The 14,030-nt window shown below is 42.9% G+C and overlaps 1 protein-coding gene across 2 annotated transcripts in view; it reads right to left on the reverse strand.

Moving 5' to 3' along the window:
* The window catches only part of FAM3C (FAM3 metabolism regulating signaling molecule C), a 54,063-nt gene extending 42,354 nt beyond the window's left edge, over positions 1 to 11,709 (reverse strand). Inside the window, exon 1 of one of the 2 annotated variants that reach the window (XM_047694417.1) lies at positions 11,438 to 11,709. The gene's annotated coding sequence lies outside the window, so the exon portion shown is untranslated. Of the gene's footprint in view, positions 1 to 10,934; positions 11,025 to 11,437 lie in introns of those variants that run through there. The other variant, XM_047694418.1, reaches the window with a different exon arrangement.
* Between the last annotated feature and the right edge of the window lie 2,321 nt (positions 11,710 to 14,030).

Here is a 14,030-nt window from a genome sequence, read left to right on the forward strand (position 1 = left end):
CACAGGCTAAAAGAAAACATACTAAAAGAAAACAACAGATACTAAAGTACCTGCAAGTCATCACATAAAAGCAGAAAAGAAAAGAAAAAAAAATCCTTGGCTTTTCAAATGAAATCCCTGACTGGTTTCAAATTCTCCTTTGACTTCCAGCAAAATGGAACACTACGCTCACAACACACACAGACCTTTCCTCCCAGTTAATATTCCAAAATAACTTCGCTCTTATCTGAATGTGGCCTAGAAAAGTTTTCTGGAAGCAGGACAAGCGGTCGGCCAGAGGCATGCTGTTCTTTTTCACTCTTTCCATTCCCTGCTGAGGCCACACCCTGTACCCTGCGGTGAGGGCCTCACCAGCCCGCGCCCTAACCACACTGTCCCGCAGGCCCGCTTCTACACTGATACTGATAGGACCACGAAAAGCAACTAGAAATGTCTAGAGGAATTCATGCTTTCCACTAATTTCTGAGAGAACATTTCATAAAATCTCTAAATTAAAATCTCATAAAATCTCAGCCATAACATATTTTTAATTCGTTTGCTTACGACAAATTCATGATGCAAGAGTGCAGATCAGCCAGCATAAGGGAAAAGTACTGGATATATCTGAGAGCAAATCAAGGAACATGCTCACAGCTTGCTAATTCCAAGTCATTCCTAACTTGTCTTCTCAGGAGGACATTTAAAAACAAGGACAATCATTACATATAATCATCTCAAGGAGAAAAAAGCAGGAATTTAGTGGAATATACTTGGCATAAGCCTCAGGCTGAACCTCCAATGGTAAAGCAGGGATAAAACAGCTTCACAGAAAATTAACACAACAGCAAAAGGGTAAAAAGTCCTTCGCTAGAAATTCACATTTCTTTAATCCATAAGCAATAGGTGAAAGAATTTATAGGTTTTCTTTAAATTTATAGGTTTTCATTAAAAATTAGAGCTATTGGGGCACCTGGGTGGCTCAGCGGGTTAAAGCCTCTGCCTTCAGCTCAGGTCATGATCCCAGAGTCCTGGGATCGAGCCCCGCATCGGGCTCTCTGCTCAGAGGGGAGCCTGTTTCCCACCCCACCCTGCCTGCCTCTCTGCCTACTTGTGATCTCTGTCAAATAAATAAAATAAAATCTTAAAAAAAAAAAAAAAATTAGAGCTATTTTCCAAACCAAAATACTGGTGGCAGGAAGAGCACTTGCAGGATACACTAAAAAAGGAACAAAACCCAAAAAACCTTTGATAGTACCTTTGCTGCCCAAGAGTGTAGCATCAGTCAAAACAAATTTCAGTGTTTAAAACAAATGTTCAAATCCTATCGGGTTGCTAATACGTAGCAGTGCACAATCACCTGAGAGTCCACTGCAAGGATGGGCCACCACGGTGCCCCGGGCCAACGGAATAGTAAGTCTGTGACCCAGACTACAGAACAGGTCCCACATTAGGATCTCAGACCGACATCCTGAATTTCTTTGAATTCCTTGTCATTTAAACATTTCCTTTAACCCAACGACCGACTTTACTCTAATTTGGTCAAGTTTTATTAAAATGAGGCCTGCATCAACAGGCCTCAGCCTAGAATCAATCAATTTGAGGACAACAGATAAAAACACAAGCCAAGTGATACTTTCATTCTCTCCTTGAGAAGCAGACTTGAATTACAACAGGTGAATGACAAGGCCATTTTATATCAATAAATTAAGCCATAAAAGCAATTATTTACCAGGAGGGGAAGGTCTTGCCAATTAAAATAAACTAGGTAATAATGCATTCGGCAGTGTTTTTTGTACACATGCTTATTTTATGTAATCTTTCCAGCAGACCGCTAGGTGTAGTGTGTTTCAATGGCATTAGAGATGAGGTCAAGGGATTGGTCTCAAGTCACACGAGGGCTGAGTAACAAGCTGATACCACAAACACGCTTCTCGCACCTCAGCCACTTGCTGACATGCTCTAATAGAAGCGACTTGCTGTCCAAATTCCATGCCTATCAATGTGGCTTTTGCAGACTGCTCTGGGAATTGCCAACCTGTGCTGCCAACTAGCCACTCCAGAGATGCGACATTCGTCAGAATGATTAAGCACATGTGTGAGATCACCCCTTGAAGACAGAAAGAAGAAAATGAAGCAGACAGAAACACCCACTGATGTCATACTAACCAACGACAATCAACTAAACTGGGACAAAGTACTGTAAGTCATTCTCCACAAACGCAAAGAAACTATCCCTTAATCCAACCCAACTTTAACTCGGTTCTGGTCAAATGGCAACGTCACAGGCACCAGTGAGGAAAGTTCAGATGACTGTTAATACGCGAACTAGAGCTTTTCAAGAGGACAGAGAAAAACAAAGGTCAGGGTAAGCAGAAGTATATTTAGGCCCTGGGATGGCTAATTGTTTGTGTCAACTTGACTGGGCCATGGAACACCCAGATATCTGCTCAACGTTATTGTGGGATTGTCTGTGAGGGTGTTTCTGGCTGAGCCTGATACCTGAGTAAAGCAGTTCACTCTCCCCAGTAAAAATGGGCCTCATCCAATTGGCTGCCTGAACAGAACTCAAAAATCTGAGTAGGGGGGAATTTGCTCTCTGCTCACAGTCTGCTACCTGGAACATCATCCTCAGCGGCCTTTGAATGGGGATCAAAACTTACACACCAGCTCTCCCGGTTCTCTGGATGGAGGAACGTCATTGGCTCCCCCACCTGCCAGGGACTTCTCAGCCTCCACAACCCAACCGAGGCAGTGAATTCCTTATGATTATCCATCAATCTCAGATACCGTATCTCCTCTCAGTGCAGTATCTCTAGAGAACCCAGACCGACCACAGGCTTGCTCTAAATCACACCACAGGAGATTACATTTTCAGTCCTAGAGCAGTTAAAGAAGGAAATGAGCAAACCCTGAAAACAAAAGTACTCTACACCTAAGGGGGGGGTGGTATTCTTATGTAGTTTACAAAGAGAAGTATGGCGTTAAAAATAATTTGCAAAAAAAATGCCTCCATTTATGCAAACAAAACAGAGCAAATGTTGGCAAACTTTTTCTGTAAAAGGGCCAGGCGGTAAATATTTTAGATTTTGTGCCCCATACATACAGTCCCCATAGCAAGTCCTCTGTTCTGCAGTTGTAGCTGCAAAGCAGCCACAGACATATGGAACCAAATGGGCCCACTGTGTTACAATAAAACTTTATGAATACTGAAATCTGAATTTCGTAAAGTTTTCAAGTTACCAAATAATACTTTCCTTTTGACTTTTTTCCCCAATCACTTAAAAACTTAAAAACCTACCTTGGCTCATGAGCCACAGTGACCCATGGGTGGTAATCGGACAACCGAGACCGAGAAATCAAAAATAAAATTTAAACTAAAAACAATGTTTTAAAATAGACCTTGCTCTACTATTCCAACATTTCTGGCAGGGTTATTTGCAGGACACAAGTGCCACAATGCTTCTATTCGTCCTCTTGGAAGTACTACTTGAGCTGCTGGACAGACAGAACCAGCCTCAATTCTGTGATCTGTACGCATCCGCCATACATTTTCACACTCATGCTGCTCTCCAGGGGAAGAAGCATAAACTCTATGAGGAACACAACGGAGCTTCTTCAAAGGGAAGGAAAAAAATCCTTCCCCTCCTATATAGGAAGCAATCCATCCCACAGCAAAGACAGGTAGAATCTAGACTCTGGAATGTTTTCCAAAGCAATCCCAGCAGGTATAAATAAAGAAATGGATAAAAGTGAATGTTATTACAACCCATTTCATTAACTGTAAAATTAATGTTGGTGAGGAGGACGGACACTACACTTTTCTTTACATAGGTATTTAAAAGGGATTATTTTTGTGATAGGCTTAAAGTGGGTTTATATGTATCAGATATCTGATCAACTTTTAAAATTGCAAATATTGGGCGCCTGGGTGGCTCAGTGGGTTAAGCCGCTGCCTTCGGCTCAGGTCATGATCCCGGAGTCCTGGGATCGAGCCCCACATCGGGCTCTCTGCTCAGCAGGGAGCCTGCTTCCTCCTCTCTCTCTGCCTGCCTCTCTGGCTGCTTGTGATCTCTCTGTCAAATAAATGAATAAAATCTTTTAAAAAATAAATAAATAAATAAAATTGCAAATATTAAGCTCTCAAAAATCTTTACGTTAAAAAACAACAACAAACTATCACTCCAGTAGCTGCAGACTCCCATCAAGTCCCCTGTCTCACCGCAGACTCTCCCTTGTCAGGCTGGAAACATTGTTGAAATAACAGAATGAAGAGTGGGGAGAAGACTGCATTCATCTGAAAGAACCAGGACATTTAAAAACTGATTATGATATCTGAGCTGCTCTCATCATTATAAATATTATGAATTTAATAGAATTTGGTGTTATTAACACTAAATAGTTAATTTTTTAAAAATCCAATTACTAAGTTAAGAGAGTATTTCAGTACTAGTAGGCCTCTCTTGATTCTCAACCCTAGAAAATGCAGCCAATTAAAAGAATCTTCCACTTTAACATCTACACGTTACACACCTTTTAAACACTGGGTAGGTATAACCTGGTAATAAAGAAATTTTCTTTCTTTTGCTTTGAGATAGAGGTGCATGCAAGCAGGAGTAGGGGAGAGGGGCAGAGGCAGAGAGAGAGAATCCTAAGCAGGCTCCAAGCTCAGTGCAGAGCCCACCACGGGGCTCGATCTCACGAACCTGAGATCACGACCTGAGCAGCAACCAAGAGTCGGACACTTAACCGACTTGGCCAGCCAGGCACCCCTCAAGGAAAAAAATTTTAAGTGACTACCTAACAAATAGAAAAGTATCCCAGGTTTTTAAGCACCAAACTAACCTTCCTTCGACTGGAAGAAAAAAGAAGCAAAAAATCAACATACCTTTTTCTTTGGGAATGGGAAGAGGAGATCTGCGTGGATTCTATAATGTGAAGAACAACCACATTTTCAGACGATCACTGAGGAAAAACATGAATGTAACTACTCCTTTTGCAAAGGGGCTTTCAAAAAGGTGAGACTACAGCAACAGACCAGAAACTGAAATAATGGCTCAATAGAACCAATAAAAAAGTCTTTTGGAATGGAATCTTAATTTCCTACTGAAAACTTTGCAAAGAGAGGGATATAATCTATGCCTAGATTTCTTACGTTATTTCAACTACCATCAACTGGCTTTTCTTATTTTGTAATGCATCATATTCAAATTACACTAAAAGAGGATTAGTATCTAATTATGGCTAAGAAACAAACAATTAAAAGTATGCTATGAAAAAGCACAAATGAGCCAGTTGTAACTCCCCTTTAGAATGCTAACCAGAGCCTAATATGAAGCGTACTGGGATTGTTCTGGGTGAATTCTGCTTTCCTCCACAGTCCACCGTAAGCAACTGTACCTTGTTTTTATTTGGTTCTCCTGGCAGGGAGTAGAGAGAGCAACCCTCTGAAAACTACGTGATCTACAGCAGCTAGATAAGACGCCTTTCTTCTAAGAATGAAATACGACAAAGTATAAATATCAACCTGTCTCTCCACTTACTAAAGCGAAAGGGCGGGGTACCTGGCTGGCTCAGTGGGTTAAGCTTCTGCCTTTGGCTCAGGTCATGATCTCAGGGTCCTGGGATCCAGCCCTGCATCGGGCTCTCTGTTCAGCAGGGAGTCTGCTTCCTGCTCTCTCTCTCTCTGCCTGCCTCTCTATTTGTGATCTCTCTCTCTCTGTGTGTCAAATAAATAAAAAGTTCTTAAAAAAAAAAAAAGGTGAAAGGGCCCTGCGAAGTAAAATCAGGCAGGTGCCTCTCCTAGACCAACTTCACCCCAAAGACGGAGGGAGAAGCAGCCATACTTGGCAGACCACCCACGCTACTTCCCAAGAGCAGACATATTTCAACATGATTCATCCCAACGTTAAGAACTCCCTAGGACAACTCCTTCAACCAAGCTAAATTAGCTAGAGACCTAAAGTTCTTACCTCTTCAGAACTCTGAGGTATCAGATTTCGGAAATATTTCAGTGGTTCAACAAGCTTTTAAAACAGGTTTTCTGTGAATACTTCGGGTGATTAAAAACTGAATGGACACGTGTTCTGCTTCCCCTCCCAAATCTAACAGGGCTAACCGACTTCTTCCTGACAAAAATATTTCCTTTTCAAAGATGATACCACTGAAGGAAGCACTGCGTGGGGCTGTCCTGCGGTGAATTCTCATTAGCGGAGAAAGGGTTGTTCGAACCCACAGGCACTGTCACTCAGTACCTCATACGCCATGAAGGCACTTCTTGGGCTGGCAGCCAGGGTCCAGGTTTTCTCAGAGAAAAAGTGCTTGTTTACTCGGATTATTACCACGATACCCTGTAACCAGTCAAGACAGGACAGGGGATGGCTGGTATACAAGGATATTACCAGCTGCTGGCATTAATGAGGGGCAGGGACTCTAACAGAAAAAGGAAATAAGACAGAAATCAAACAATCAAGCCGCCCATGATGTCAACGTGACATTACGTTAATATCTCAGTGAATTGTAATTACAAAATGGAAATCACTGATGTACCAAGAAACCAGAAATAAGACTTCTGTCTGAACTGAACTACCAACATATAAATGGACTGGAAATGGATAGGGGGAAAATGATACGGGGCCATACTGGAGTGCATTACACCCTTCCATCCAGCTAGCCTGCCTTTTAAAACAAGTCATCAGTATAATCTTCATTACAGATAAATGCCAGGTAAGGACACCTTACATTAAATTGTATTGTAAACAAACACTTTATGTGGTAAAAGATCTGAAGAAATGCTACCCTGTAATTCTTGTATCTCATGGCTTCTATGACTCATACTAATCATTTACTTTAACAGGGGCCTGTGGTTCCGGGGGCACCTGAGATGATTTTATTGATTCCGAGGTACACACTACTTCCCTCATTATAACATATCTTAAACTGGGATGAGGTTTACAACCACATTTTCCCCCACAGTAGTATATAAAATAATGGTGTACCTTACAAATATCTTAGGCTCAATGAAACAGCATATCTGCTTCTTCGAAGCCTTAACTACAATGTAACTCACAGCATGGACGCCACCATTATTGGTGGGCTTTTTAAAATGCAAATTCCTGAGCCCAGAATCCCTAGGAGGATTAAAACTCCTGCATGTTAATGAGCTCCCCAGGTGGTTCTCACTCTCACTTGGATCTGAGAACTTCAGATCTACAGTACAGCAACCCAAACACACAGAGAAGTCTGGAGATGGGAGCAGGGGGTGAGGGAGATCTAGGCCACAAAAGCCCAAAGGTAAAACTCATAAAACAAGAATTTCATTCTTTCCTTAACAATGAATGGAAATCAGCCTGACTCTGGGCCAGGTCTCCTGTTGGGGTGAGGAGGGAAAGGGGGGCAGGGAATAAATCTGGAGATAATGTACTGAGGAATAGAGCAAAGAGAACTCTCGTTTGCAATGGTTACAACGGTATTAGATTCAAAATTACCCAAATGTTTTCTTGCAGTTTCTCCTCACCTACCAAAGCAGAATTTCGCTTAAAAAGCTATAATCCAGTGGAAAAAATTAAACAGTGATCAGATTTCTGTAACTGAGAGCACCAACATGCCAAATACAGAAAACAAAAATGACATTTAGTTCTGCCAGCTCCCTCAGAGTTCTACAACTGTGGATTAAACAGCTGTAACGTAAACCACTTAATCCTACACCTTACCATCCTGGAAAAGAAAGATGGACAGACAGAAACAGGTATCATTGAAAACAATGGCAGAAATAAAAACGAAATACATTTTAACTGTAAGAAGTTGCACATACGTAGGGTAAAGAAGTGTCCAGGTCACAAACTGCAACAACAAAAAAGATCAGAGAAAGGCACAGATTTCCACACAGTGTAACTATCTTCATCTCCTAAAACTATTTTACATTGTATCGGATGAGAAGTCACAAGTTCCTATTCTGAATGAATGTTTAAGAATTCCCCCACAGAGCTGCTGCACTGATGGTCTTTATTTTTTTTTTTAAGATTTTATTTATTTATTTGACAGAGAGATCACAAGTAGGCAGAGAGGCAGGCAGAGAGAGAGGGGGAAGCAGGCTCCCTGGTAAGCAGAGAGCCAGATGTGGGGCTCCATCCCAGGACCCTTAGATCATGACCTGAGCCAAAGGCAGAGGCTTAACCCACTAAGCCACCCAGGGAGCCCCTAAAACTGCCTTTAAATAGTCTGCGAATTTCACTGACCCAGAGCAGACATAGTGCTGTCAGTCAAACCTTCCACGTGAAGAAATGGAGGAGCAGAGCCTTTCTGTCTGTCCTGGATGGTGTACCATTTCTACCACAAAAGCTGAATGACAGCAGCCATTTGCAAAGAGGTAGTAAGAAGTTTCTGGGGTAAAAGTTCCTGAACCAAGGAAGAAGTCCATCCTTGTTGATCCTTCAAAACACACTGAATGATCACTTAGTTGTAGATACTGAATAGTATCGATAATATGCCTGATACCATACTGTGCCTTAAGTCGTGTAGAGCTGGTGATGAAAATCAATTCAGGAACTGACTCCCTGCTACAGATGTCAGCCTAACTTTTTCTCCCCAGCACACAAAAACTCACCAGGGGCCATCAATGGATGAATGAATGAACAAAATGTGGACTGCATCCATACGTGGGATATCAGTTAATCATAACGTGAATGAAGTACTCTTCCATGCTGTCCTACGGACATCATGCTAAGTCAAAGAACCTGGACCTGAGAGAGCACACCTTGTCGACCTCCATTCATATGAAATATACAGGACAGGTCAATCCACAGGGACAGAAAGCAGGCTCGTGCTTGCCGGGGGCTCAAAGGAAGGGGGAATGGAGAGTAATTGTTTAATGGATATGAAGTCTCCTTCCAGAATGATGAAGTGTTTCAGAGCTAAATAGAGGTGACGCCAGCACACCACTGTGGATGTACTAAATGCCACTGAACTGTACACCTTAACATGGTGAATTTTATGCTGAATGAATTTCCTAAAGAAGGAAATCGGGAAAAAACAAAAACAAAAAAACCTGACCAGAGTAAGACTAGAAAAATCATAAAGAGTAGATGAAAAAATTAATTGGATTAGAAATCAGGGAAATATAAGTCATCTTAGAACAGCTTCAATCAAATGGAGGAGGCCAATGAAAAAGAGAATGAAAGAATACCAGTGGGTATGCAGTGGAAACTTAGAAAAACTGGAACATTTAATTTCCTCCTCTGAGAGAGTCAGCTGACTATTTTAGAAGCTGAATAGAAGTCACGAAACCTCTTAAAGTTTAAATATCTTGGGAATCTTGCTCAATCTCCCCAAATTAAGAAAATAAGGCTCTGTGTGGAATTAAATAATTTGGTCAATGCCACTTATGAAGCAGCTAAACGCAGAACTATGGCTTAAAATCCAGATGTGTGATCCGAAGGACAGGAATCTTTCTGGACTAAGTACAAAACAAATGTTTGCTACTGTACTAAGTTCTGAACTAGCTGGACTTTTATGAGACCTAGGGCCAAAATTTGTTGATTCCTGGGTCTTGCACCTTTCAGCTTAAGAAATGGGTATAAAAATGAAGAAAAAAAAAAAAGAGAGAGAGTGAGAGAGAAAGACTCACTGTCTCAAAGAAAATAGCTTTATGAAGGCCCGGCCTATCTTATTCATAGTATCCATGATACCTATAATAACTGGCACATAGGAGGTACTTCAATATTTTTAAATGAATTTTTGAACACTAACGCTCACCATTTAAGATTTAAAATAGGTGGTCAAAAAAAAAAAAAAAAGACTCTGATAATCCAAAACTGAGACAACCACTTTTTGCCATTCAACAATCTCTTGCCCCTCTCTCAAATTACCTTTCCTTGTTAATGTATCTTCATCAACTATTAAATATTAATTACCAACACTTAAGGTAGCAATCCAAATTTTGTAATTATAACAAAATAACAAAATATCTTGAAAGCCACTTTAACCCAGATTCCCTTTTGAAACACACAAGTGCCCTCCCAACCATGGGGATTTTTGAGGAATGTGGCCTGTGGCCTTTTTAAAAAGCCTCATTTGTGTTCAATTTTAAAAGATCCCAGGTTGAGAATCACTGCATTGGACTCTACATTTCTCACTATCAAGAAATGCTAATCTTTAGCGAGCTGAGAACACACTACATAGAATTTGTGAAAGAAAGCTTCTAACACCTGTACAAAGGGGGGCGGGGTGGTGGTAAGTTCTGTAAACAGCTAGAGAACTCAAGAGACTGGGGGCCTTTTGAAAGAGATACAATTAATGATATGACCTGAACTGATGCCAAGAGCATAAGCTATTAACCTTATTTTCTAAGTTAAACGGAGATCTCTTTGTACTACATGATGCACTGTACAAATATTAGCAACGTTTCCAAAAACTTGGTAAATCTGACAGTATACCCCTAAACCTGCAAGGCAGTCAAGGGTCCAAGGGGTCTGGCATCTTCTGTCACCATCAACCTTAACCTCTAGAGTTCACATTTTCATGTGTAAAAATAAGAAAGATAAAAGAACTCTGGCTGGTGAGAATAAATGTGCATATGAAAGCATATAGCACAGTGCCCAGTAAGCAATATAATACTACCTAGTATCCTATCTTGTATCCATATATTTCTGACTTAAGAAAATAAAAACAAAAGGTTGCGTCGATTAGACAGCAGCTCTGTATTTTATGAAACTTAAAAAGAGTGGGATCGGGGAGAAGATGAAGAAACACAGCTCAACCTCAAATCATCAATGTGTCATTTATATTATTTAGATCTAGATCTAGATCTAACCGTGGTACAGAGTAGAGAATTTTGAGGACAGTAGCCAAAAAAAAAAAAAAAAAAAAAAAAAAATGGGGAAGAAAAAGAAAGAAGGAACAGTACATTCATCAATGCAGTGAATATCCATGAGCTGGATGAATTTTAAAAATGAGAAGTACCTCCAGTTTAGGAGACGCTGAAACTTTACAAGTGAGCCAAGACGGCCTTCCACAGAGTACCACTGCAACACCAGTTCACCGCCGCCTCTGTAGAGCCCTGGGCCCGGGTTTCCGACGGCGAGCCCGGAGGCCCCCCCGCAGGGCGCGAACCCAGGTGCAGCCCGGCCGGGGCGCCCAGCCGAGCGCCAGGTGCAGGCGCCGCCCCGCCCTCCGCGTACCCGGGCAGGGAGACAGCGAGCTGGGGATGCACCCGCGGAGCGGCGGCCCGAACCCCGGCCAACCGCACTCCGGGGGCCCCGGTCCTACCTGCGCCCGCCCCCGCCCCCCCCGCGGGATGCGCCACGACGACCCGGGCGCGCGCTCCGGGGCCCGCCCCCAGCCGGCGGTGGCCGCGCGAGCGGAGGATGAAGGTGACGGTGGGTCCCCGACTCCCCTCAGACGCCCACCATCCCTCCCTCCCCGCCCTCCGCCGCGGCTCCCTCCGCCTCCCCGTCCGTCTCACCGGCCTCGCGCCTGTCTTCCGGCTTCTGAGCGGTCAATGCTGCCGGAGGCCGACGGGACCCGCCGCCGCCGCCTCCTGCTCCCTCCTCCGCTTTCTCCCGGGCTCCTCCCGCTTCCCCTCACCCCCGCGAGTGGCCTGGAGGAAGCCAGCTCGCCGCTGGGCCTCCTCCCCGCTTCCCCGCCGCGACCAATGGGCCCCCGCCGCCGGGAAGCCGCGCCCGCCCCCTGGCGGTGGAGGACCGAGCGGGCGCCCGGCCGGCCGGCGGGAAGGGCCGGAGAGCGAGGGGAGGGGTCGACCCGCCGGCCCCCGCCCGGCGCTGCGCTGTCTGCACTTGCCACGTGGGTGCAGCAGCGGCGGCAGTTGGCGGCGGCTAACGCCCGGGAGTGGGGAAAAAGGCGTCACGCCCCCCTTCCCCTTGTTCGCATACTTTCATAATCCTGACCTTAAAGGCAGAAATTTAAAATAACCAGTCCCATTCTAGAGATTCAGTGACTCCATGAGATGGTCTTAATCAACCTAGGATCTCGGGCAATTACCCTTTGACTCCTCAAAAGCTAGCTAACCTGTTGTAAAACGCTACTGGCCTGGAGCACTAGATCTCTGATAACATTTGGCCCAGAGAAAAAAAGCAGTGCGTGTATTTGCACATCATTTTTGTTTAAATTACTTAGCAACACAGCAGTTAGAAATGCTCTTCTCCTCTACACACATTTTTTTCCTACAGTTGTGCTGATAACTGGGAAGTCAATCCAAATCCCACTTTCAGAGCTGATCCCACAACACAAAATTGTTTCATAGTTCATATCCACATCCCAGAACAATAACTATTAAATGTCACTAAGTAGAATGTCAGGACAATACACCGTTGTAAAAATTAAATTGTATTAAAGAAATAATAGTTTACCATAGTTAAGTGTTCTACCAAGCCTCAGCTTTTCTCCAAAAATAAAAAACACAGAACCTAAATAATAGCTGTGAATTCTGCAGTTTGTATTCCATCATAGGGGAAGGAAGCAAGAAAGGCATTCTGAGAGCCTTCTTTGTGCCAAGTACTTTGCTGGTTGTTTGCCAGCCTTTGGGTATGTGTTCTCATTTAATGCTCACAGCTCAGTCGAAATAGATATTATTTGCTTATTACTTTGAACAAATCAAAGAATCAAGACTCCAAAACTGAGTTTAAATAACTTGCTCAAAAATACAATGTAGTAAGTTGTGAAATTGGAATTCCAGCCTAGGTCCATCTACCTCCAAACAAATGAGGCACTTTGTCTCTTTTCTTTTTAAAAAATATATATATTAGAGAGATAGAGCGTAGACAGAGGGGCAGATGAAGAGGGAGAGAGAATCCTCAACAGACTCCCAGCTGAGTAGGAAAGCTAGAAGGGGGGGGTTCTGTTCCAGGAGCCCGAGATTACGACCTGAGCTGACATCAAGGCTCAGATGCTTAACCAACTGACACTTTGTTTCTTAGGGTACCTAAAATCACAACATTTACTGTGCATGTATTTCCCCTAGTTCCCCCTATCCCACTGGAAGAATTTATGAAGCCTCTCAAATACGGTGGTCAGGCCACGTTTATGAAATGGCTTTCTTTTTTCTTTTTTTTTTTTTTTTTTAAGATTTTATTTATTTGACAGAGAGAGATCACAAGTAGATGGAGAGGCAGGCAGAGAGAGAGAGAGGGAAGCAGGATCTCTGCCGAGCAGAGAACCTGATGCGGGACTCGATCCCAGGACCCTGAGATCATGACCTGAGCCGAAGGCAGCGGCTTAACCCACTGAGCCACCCAGGCGCCCATGAAATGGCTTTCTGACCCATAGCTGAATTGGTCTGTATAGAAATGACATATGCCATTGTCTTATAGCACCACACTTAAAATGACTCGTGATCTGAGAATGTATTTAATATGCTCTGTGCCAATGGCCATAATATATAGGTTAAAACCCATCAATAGGTAACGAAATTAATAATAGTGGGGAACGACCAACATTTTGCTGTTTTCAAATCACTTAAATAGGGCAAAAGCTTCAGAGTTTGTAGCACAACGTGGGAGGGTTAAGTATTATTTCACGAAATATTTGTACAGTATTAAGTGTGGGTAAGTGTCTGGGTTACAGTGTCCTGCGTTACAATGTAAATTCTATTTCTTCGTAGGACTGCAATGTTTGGAAGTTGATAAGTGTTTCCTTTAGAACACCTTTTAGGCAACCAGCTGTCTCACCTACCTTTTTACTTGGTTAAGGGGTGTGGGAGGCAGAGAAATTCATCAAGATTAATGATTAAGTTTAATGAGACAATAGAGAACTTTGCAGCTCCAGGAGGTTTAATCCAAACAGGTATTGCAATGTTACATCATAATAAGCATTAATAATTTATATTTTTACAGCAAATATTGATTCTATATTTACTGCGTTCCAGGCTCCTTGTGAAGTCATTTAGCTATATTAACTCATTTAATCCTTACAACAATCTATGATACAGAGGAGAAAATATGAGAGGGAAAGGGAAAATTGCCTGAGATCCTATTGCTAATACCTGGAAGAGCCAAGATTCAAACCCACATGCTCAACCTCAAAGCCCACCCCGCCTTTTG

This window comes from Lutra lutra, chromosome 11 (assembly GCF_902655055.1).
Source record: "Lutra lutra chromosome 11, mLutLut1.2, whole genome shotgun sequence".
Classification (NCBI taxonomy): domain Eukaryota; kingdom Metazoa; phylum Chordata; class Mammalia; order Carnivora; family Mustelidae; genus Lutra; species Lutra lutra.